The sequence below is a fragment of the Spermophilus citellus genome (genome assembly GCF_964194105.1).
Source record: "Spermophilus citellus genome assembly, chromosome: 11".
In the NCBI taxonomy this organism is placed as follows: Eukaryota; Metazoa; Chordata; class Mammalia; order Rodentia; family Sciuridae; genus Spermophilus; species Spermophilus citellus.
Genome location: NC_138192.1, coordinates 103,127,475 through 103,136,556, shown reverse-complemented (window position 1 = coordinate 103,136,556; position 9,082 = coordinate 103,127,475). Strand labels below are relative to the sequence as shown.

Here is a 9,082-nt window from a genome sequence, read left to right as displayed (position 1 = left end):
GATCAATCTAACTCCTCAATCTCTTCCCCTTTCCTCCCCCACCCACTTGCTCTACTGATCTCCCTTCTAGTATTATTATTTCAATTGGTGCATTATATGAAGGATCAGAGATTTCATTTTAAAACTTAAAACTTTATAAGATTAACTCCAAGGTGGTATTAGATGAACACACTTAAAATATCAAGACATGTTAGAAGACAGCATTACAACTCTCATAAAAGTCCAGCAGTCTATTAGCACTAGTTGATAGGACATTTTGCAATGATGGAAACATCTGCATCATGCAGCATGGTGGTCACAGGCCACGTTGTCTAATGAGCCCTTGAAATGTGATCAGCATATTTGAAGAGCTGATGTTTTAAAGTTACTTTAATAATTAATTCAAATTTAAATATAAATAGTCACATGTAGCCCTGCATGTTGGGCACTGCAGGTCTGAAATTTTTGTGCCCCACTACTGGTCAGGATATGCTAGATAATACTGTAGTAACAAATAACCCTAAAAGAAGAGTGGCTCCAAACAGCGGACAGTTTTATCTCTCTTTCCCACTACACATTCATCACATGTCATCTGGGGAATTCTGTTCCATGTTTCCTTATTCTGGGATCCTCTTGAATGCTGCTGGTCTCTGTAACAGAGGGACAATTTTTTTTTTAAAAGTCTGAAGAGCCTTGCACCAGCAACCAAATGAAAACTTGGCCCATGACACAGATGTCTTCATGTCACAATTCATTAGCCAGAACCAATCATGTTGCCCTATCTACCCACCAAAGAGCCAAGAAGTGCCATCCAGTTATGGATGTCAAGAGAGAGAATTTTAGATGATCAGCACTCATGACTAAATAAGTAAGCATTACTAATAAAATTGAGCAAAAATAAATGATGCTTTTAAAATTCAAGTGTGTTTCTACCAAAGGAACCAAAGGAAACATGGGAGGGAAAAACTGTGCACAAACACCAGAAATGCTCACTTTATAAAATCAAGGAATGAAGGAGGATTTGAATGCTGTTTCAGAATCTTTCACATAATTTTATTAAGCTTTTCAATAGGCAGATCTATCATTTGAAGAAGAAAAAAGAAGAAAGCATAAGCATAATTTACTTTTCATTATAAAAAGGATAATTTTGTCAATTTAGACTTAAATGAAAAGATATCTATTTTAGAAAATAAAATAAGTCTTTCTATCCTTGCAACAGTAATATCTTACCCGAGTTCCCAGTATAATCTGTCCATATTTATTCACAAACCATTATCAGAAAATTTTGAGAGAAGATAGGGCCGTAGAGATCAGCTGTTCTAACCTCCAATATGAGAGTCCTTCCCATAGAAATCTGTATCTTTGGGGTGGCAGAGGAAGTCTACCACTGTGTGGGAACACAGTCGATTGGTGGACAGGAGAAACCATTTGGGGACTCCTCCTGCTGCATCAAAAGTAGCATCAGGCTGGGTGTAGTGGCACATGCCTGTAATCCCAGCAACTGGGGAGGCTGAGGCAGGAGGATCAAAATTCCAGGCCAGCTTCAGCAACTTAGGGAGACCCTCAGGAAATTAGTGAGAACCTGTCTTAAAATAAAAAAGGACTGGGGATGTGGCTCAGTGGTAAAGTGCCCCAGGGCTCAATCTGCAGTACCAAAACAAAACAAAAAAGCATCCTACAGCTTTCCATCTGTCCTAGCTGGGCAGCCACCCAGTGAGGGCAGCTGCTTTGCTTTGTGACAACCCTTAACTCTCAGGAAGGAGTCTGCCTGGCCTTTGGCCTTTCTCTTTTCTGCTACTGTTTCTCCCTGTGGCTTGGCCCACATGCCCTCTCTTCTTGGAGGATGCAACAGAGTTGGAAGTAGGCTGGAGAAAGCACAGACATTGGGCACAGAGAGAGTATGGGCATCAACTTCTAGCAACTAATATTTGATTCTTAATGTTCTTCTCTGTAAAATGGTGACCAAGGGCATTGATGTCTTAGTCTCATTAAGAGGATTAGATCAGCAGATTAATTGGTGCACAATAAATATTTATTTCAGCATGATGTTTCTTTTAAAATGTGATGTGTGGAGTTGAACATGATAATTTAAATGTGGTCTGTTCTATAGGGAGCAAGATACTTCCCTTCTCTGGGATATCATCTTAGTCCTTCATTTATGTAGCCTGAAAGTATTAGCATTATCTTTTGAGGGCAGCCAGATTATACTATTCATTCACATTGTACTTAACAGTGCCAATTTCCCCTAAGTCACCGCTTGACTTAAATTGTAGGCATTTTAAGCCCAACATGCAAGAATTTAAATCAGATAAAATTTGATAGGAATGAATATTGCTTCAGCTTATTGCTCATTAGCTTCTAGCCAAAGCTTAATTCTTTGAATCATGATCCAATGCTAAATATCAACTGCTTCTTCAAGAGATGTATATTCTATAAATCTGATATGTATGTGGTTCCTGGAGAGATCACACTGGAGACAGCCAGACCTGAAGTTTGCATCTGAACTCTGGAGTACTCCCAGGGAGGAATGATTAACTTTGTTGAGCCTCAGTTTCCTTTTCTGTAAAATGGAAATAACACATGCATAATAATAGTACTTCAGTGAGTTGTATGAATAAGCCGTCCACCTTCTCAGATTTTTTTTTACATAAACAGGATTTACTTTATTTTAAATTTTCATTTATTGTGTACAACTTTTTTTTATTGGTTGTTCACAACATTACAAAGCTCTTGACATATCATATTTCATACATTAGATTGAAGTGGGTTATGAACCCCCAATTTTACCCTAAATGCAGATTGCAGAATCACGTCAGTTACACATCCACAATTTTACATAATGCCCTATTAGTAATTGTTGTATTCTGCTACCTTTCCTATCCCCTACTATCCCCCCTCCCCTCCCCTCACATCTTCTCTCTCTACCCCATCTACTGTAATTCATTTCTCTCCTTGTTTATTTTCCCATTCCCCTCACAACCTCTTATATGTAATTTTGTATAGCAATGAGGGTCTCCCTTCATTTCCATGCAATTTCCCTTTTCTCTCCCTTTCCCTCCCATCTCATGTCTCTGTTTAATGTTAATCTTTTCTTCCTGCTCTTCCTCCCTGCTCTGTTCATAGTTGCTCTCATTATATCAAAGAAGACATTTGGTATTTGTTTTTTAGGGATTGGCTAGCATCACTAAGCATAATGTGCTCTAGTGCCATCCATTTCCCTGCAAATTCTATGATTTTGTCATTTTTTATTGCTGCATAGTACTCCATTGTGTATAGATGCCACATTTTTTTTTTATCCATTCATCTATTGAAGGGCATCTGGGTTGGTTCCACAGTCTAGCTATTGTGAATTGTGCTGCTATGAACATCGATGTGACAGTATCCCTGTAGCATGCTCTTTTAAGGTCTTCAGGGAATAGTCCGAGAAGGGCAATAGCAGGGTCAAATGGTGGTTCCATTCCCATCTTTCCCAGGAATCTCCAAACTGCTTTCCAAATTGGCCGCACCAATTTGCAGTCCCACCAGCAATGTACAAGTGTACCCTTTTCTCCACATCCTCGCCAGCACTTGTTGTTGTTTGACTTCATAGTGGCTGCCAATCTTACTGGAGTGAGATGGTATCTTAGGGTGGTTTTGATTTGCATTTCTCTGACTGCTAGAGATGGTGAGCATTTTTTCATGTACTTGTTGATTGATTGTATATCCTCCTCTGAGAAGTGTCTGTTCAGGTCCTTGGTCCATTTGTTGATTGGGTTATTTGTTATCTTATTGTCTAATTTTTTGAGTTCTTTGTATACTCTGGATATTAGGGCTCTATCTGAAGTGTGAGGAGTAAAAATTTGTTCCCAGGATGTAGGCTCCCTATTTACCTCTCTTATTGTTTCTCTTGCTGAGAAAAAACTTTTTAGTTTAAGTAAGTCCCATTTGTTGATTCTTGTTATTAACTCTTGTGCTATGGGTGTCCTATTAAGGAATTTGGAGCCTGACCCCACAATATGTAGATCGGAGCCAACTTTTTCTTCTATCAGACGCATAGTCTCTGATTTGATATCAAGCTCCTTGATCCATTTTGAGTTAACTTTTGTGCATGGCGAGAGAAAGGGATTCAGTTTCATTTTGTTGCATATGGATTTCCAGTTTTCCCAACACCATTTGTTGAAGATGCTATCCTTCCTCCATTGCATGCTTTTAGCCCCTTTATCAAATATAAGATAGTTGTAACTTTGTGGATTAGTCTCTGTGTCCTCTACTCTGTACTATTGGTCCACCTGCCTGTTTTGGTACCAGTACCATGCTGTTTTTGTCACTATTGCTCTGTAATATAGTTTGAAATCTGGTATCGCTATACCGCCTGATTCACACTTCCTGTTTAGAATTGCTTTTGCTATTCTGGGTCTTTTATTTTTCCATATGAATTTCATGATTGCTTTATCTATTTCTACAAGAAATGCCGTTGGGATTTTGATTGGCATTGCATTAAACCTATAGAGAACTTTTGGTAATGTCGCCATTTTGATGATGTTAGTTCTGCCTATCCATGAACAGGGTATATTTTTCCATCTTCTAAGATCTTCTTCTACTTCTCTCTTTAGGGTTCTGTAGTTTTCATTGTATAAATCTTTCACCTCTTTTGTTAGGTTGATTCCCAAGTATATTATTTTTTTTGAGGATATTGTGAATGGAGTGTTTTTCCTCATTTCCGTTTCAGAAGGTTTGTCACTGATATACAGAAATGCCTTTGATTTATGCGCGTTGATTTTATATCCTGCCACTTTTCTGAATTCATTTATTAGTTCTAGTAGTTTCTTTGTAGACCCTTTTGGGTCTTCTAGGTATAGAATCATGTCATCTGCAAATAGTGATAATTTAAGTTCTTCTTTTCCTATTTTTATGCCTTTAATTTCTTTCGTCTGTCTAATTGCTCTGGCCAGTGTTTCGAGAACTATATTGAATAGAAGTGGTGATAGAGGGCATCCCTGTCTTGTTCCAGATTTTAGAGGGAATGCCTTTAACTTTTGTCCATTCAGAATGATGCTAGCCTGAGGCTTAGTATAGATAGCTTTTACAATGTCAAGGTAAGTTCCTGTTATCCCTAGTTTTTCTAATGTTTTGAACATAAAGGGATGCTGTACTTTGTTGAATGCTTTCTCTGCGTCTATCGAGATGATCATATTGTTCTTATCTTTAAGTCTATTGATGTGGTGAATAACATTTATTGATTTCCGTATATTGAACCATCCTTGCATCCCAGGGATGAATCCTACTTGATCATGGTGCACAATTTTTTTAATGTGTTTTTGTATTCGATTCGCCAGAATTTTATTGAGGATTTTTGCATCTAGGTTCATTAGAGATATTGGTCTGTAGTTTTCTTTCTTTGAGGTGTCTTTGGTTTCGGAATCAGGGTGATGTTGGCCTCATAGAATGAATTTGGAAGAGCTCCCTCTTTTTCTATTTCCTGAAATAACTTGAAAAGTATTGGTATTAATTCTTCTTTAAAGGTTTTGTAAAACTCCGCTGTATACCCATCCGGTCCCAGGCTTTTCTTGGTTGGTAGTCTTTTGATGGCTTCTTCAATTTCATCCATTGATATTGGTCTGTTCAAATTGTGTGTATCCTCCTGACTCAGTCTGGGCAAATCATATGACTTAAGAAATTTATCGATGTCTTCACTATCTTCTATTTTATTGGAATATAGGTTTTCAAAATAATTTCTAATTGTCTTCTGTATTTCTGTAGCATCTGTTGTGATATTGCCTTTTTCATCCCGTATGTTAGTAATTTGAGTTCTCTCTCTTCTTCTCTTCGTTAGCATGGCTAAAGGTCTATCGATCTTATTTATTTTTTCGAAGAACCAACTTTTAGTTTTGTTAATTTTTTCAATAGTTTCTTTTGTTTCAATTTCATTGATTTCCGCTCTGATTTTAATTATTTCTTGCCTTCTGCTACATTTGCTGTTGTTTTGCTCTTCCTTTTCTAGGGCTTTGAGATGAAGTGTGAGTTCATTTATTTGTTGTTTTTTTTCTTTTTTTGAGGAATGACCACCAGGCGATGAATTTTCCTCTTAAAACTGCTTTCATTGTGTCCCATAGATTCCAATACGTTGTGTCTGTATTTTCATTTATCTCTAAGAATTTTTTGATTTCCTCCTTTATGTCTTCTGTAACCCATTGATCATTCAGTAACATATTGTTCATTTTCCATGTGATGTAGGATTTTTCCTTCCTTCTTTTATCATTGATTTCCAGTTTCATTCCATTATGATCAGATAAAATGCAAGGTATTATCTCCACCCCTTTATATTTACTGAGGGTTGCCCTATGGCATAATATATGGTCTATTTTTTAGAAGGATCCATGTGCTGCTGAGAAAAAAGTATATCCATTTGATGATGGTTGATATATTCTATATATGTCAGTTAAGTCTAGGTTATTGCTTGTGATATTGAGTTCTATAGTTTCTTTATTCAACTTTTGTTTGGAGGATCTGTCCAATGGTGAGAGAGGTGTGTTGAAGTCACCCATAATTATTGTGTTGTGGTCTATTTGATTCTTGAACTTGAAGAGAATTTGTTTTATGAATGTCGCAGCACCATTATTTGGTGCATAAATATTGATAATTGTTATGTCTTGTTGGTGAATGGTTCCTTTTAACAGTATATAATGTCCTTCTTTATCCCTTTTGATTAACTTAGTCTTGAAGTCAATTTTATTCGATATGAGGATGGCCACCCCTGCTTGCTTACGAGGTCCGTGTGCATGGTATATTTTTTCCCATCCTTTCACCTTCAGCCTGTGTATGTCTTTTCCAATCAGATGTGTCTCCTGGAGGCAGCATATTGTTGGATTTGTTTTTTTAATCCATGATACCAGCCTATGTCACTTTATTGGAGAGTTTAAGCCATTAACATTCAGAGTTACTATTGATATATGGTTTGTACTTCCATCCATGTTTGATTATTTATCCTTTTTTTAAAAAATTTAGTTTGTTTCTCCATGATTATCTTTCCCCTCGCCCTCTGTTTTTACCGAGGCACTTCCTACTGATGGTTTTGGTTATTGTTTTTCATTTCTTCCTCGTGTAGTGTTTTGCTCAAAATGCTTTGCAATGCTGGTTTTCTGGCTGCAAATTCTTTTAACTTTTGTTTATCATGAAAGATTTTTATTTCGTTGGCATACCTGAAGCTTAATTTTGCTGGATACAGAATTCTTGGTTGGCATCCATTGTCTTTCAGTGTTTGAAATACATTGTTCCATGACCTTCTTGCTTTCAGTGTCTGTGATGAAAATTCCATTGTTAACCTTATTGGTTTACCCCTGAATGTAATCTGTCTCATTTCTCTTGTAGCTTTTAATATTTTGTCTTTGTTATGTATATTGGATATCTTCATAACAATGTGTCTTGGTGTTGGTCTACTGTGATTTTGTGTGCTCGGTGTCCTGTATGCATCTTCAATTTGTATATCTGTTTTCTTTTTTATTTCTGGAAAGTTTTCTGTAATTATTTTATTCAGCAGGTTACTCATTCCCTTGGTTTGAATCTCTGTACCTTCTTCTATCCCGATGACTCGTAAGTTTGGTTTTTTTATGTTATCCCATAACTCTTGGATGTTTTTCTCGTGATTTTTTACCAGCCTTTCTGAGTTGGCTAGACTGTTTTCAAGATGATATATTTTGTCTTCATTATCTGATGTTCTGGCTTCTACTTGCTCCACTCTGTTAGTGATACTCTCAATTGAGTTTTTAATTTGGTTTATCGTTTCCTTCATTTCTAGAATTATTGTTTGATTATTTTTATAATCTCTATCTCCTGATAGAGATGCTTAACTTCTTCTTTTATCTGTTTATGTAATTCATTCTCAATGTGTTCTTTCACTGCTTGAATTTGCTGTCTCGTATCCTCTTTAAGGTTCCATTCCATCTGTCTAAGGTGTTCCTTGAGTTCTTTATATGACCATTTTTCTGATGACTCTAGGTCCTCCTGAATATTTAGGCCGTCCTGCATTGTTTGTACTCCCTTTCTTCCTTGCTTTTTGAAGCTGCTCATGTTACTTCTTGTTCTGTTTGACTGATGAGTTACTGTTTACTCCTATAAATTTATTAGATGCTTGGGAGGAAAGGTATTTGAAGGGAAGGGAAGAAGTCACTAAAGAGAATGAGAGTAAGCAGGTAGAATTCAAGGAAGGGGGGATAAGATAATTGAAAATAAATGAAACGACAAAAGAAGAAAAAAATAGGAAATAAAAAAAGAAAAAAATTTTTTAAAAAATAATAAAAAAATTAAAATTAAAATTAGAAGAAAAAAAATTTAAAAAATTGTAAAAAAATTTAAAAAAACAACAAGAAAGAAAAATGAAAATGAAAGAAAAACCCAAATCCAAAAAAAAAGAGAAAAGAAAAAAAAGAAAAAAAAACTAATAAATGCAGTCTTAGAGTTTGATTAACTTCTCTTCCAGTAGGTGGCGCTGTGCCCACCAGGCCAAGTTTCTCCTGTCAATACGCGGGAACCAATCACTGTGCAGCAGCTCCTCCCAGACTGGGCGAGTCTCCAATCCTGAGTGCCTAGGGCCTCCTCTTTTGTCTAGTCACTTCCCACTTTTCCTCTAGCCAGGCCCCTCTCATGGGTGCCGCTCACCACAATACTGGCTACACGCCAGGTCTGCTGCTCCTGGGAGCCCTGTTTTCATGAATGACTGGGCACACTCTTCCAGTTTGCCATTCCCTCAGACCCTAAGTTTGTAGAGCTTGGGGCTGAGAATCCTCAGCAAATTTTACTTGCCCTCTGGTAGCCATGCCCCCGGTAGCTGGTGCAAGAGACCTCAGCTGTTAGCCCTGGTGGGAGCAGTAGTTCCGCGCCGCGGGTCCCGCGCCACCTCTCATTCCCTCGGTCTGGCTATCGCGCTCACGGGAGAGCTGGGAGGGGCCCTTACGGGAGAGCTGGGAGGGGCCCTTAAGGTTTCCCAGATGTGTGGAGAGGGAAGGCTAGGGAATTACACACCTGTAGCCGCAGGTTTCAATGAAGTTATCTCCTCCGCTGCAGTCTGATAACGTCAGTTCTCTGCCATGGTGGTATCTCTTGCAAATGGTGACAGTTCGTTTCCCTT

General features: G+C 37.7%; 1 protein-coding gene across 1 annotated transcript in view; it reads right to left on the bottom strand.

Annotated features, from left to right (window-relative positions):
- Positions 1-2,369: 2,369 nt before the first annotated feature.
- The window catches only part of CDK15 (cyclin dependent kinase 15), a 100,726-nt gene continuing 94,013 nt past the window's right edge, over positions 2,370-9,082 (bottom strand). Inside the window, exon 15 of the mRNA XM_081261587.1 lies at positions 2,370-2,606. The gene's annotated coding sequence lies outside the window, so the exon portion shown is untranslated. The remainder of the gene's footprint in view (positions 2,607-9,082) is intronic.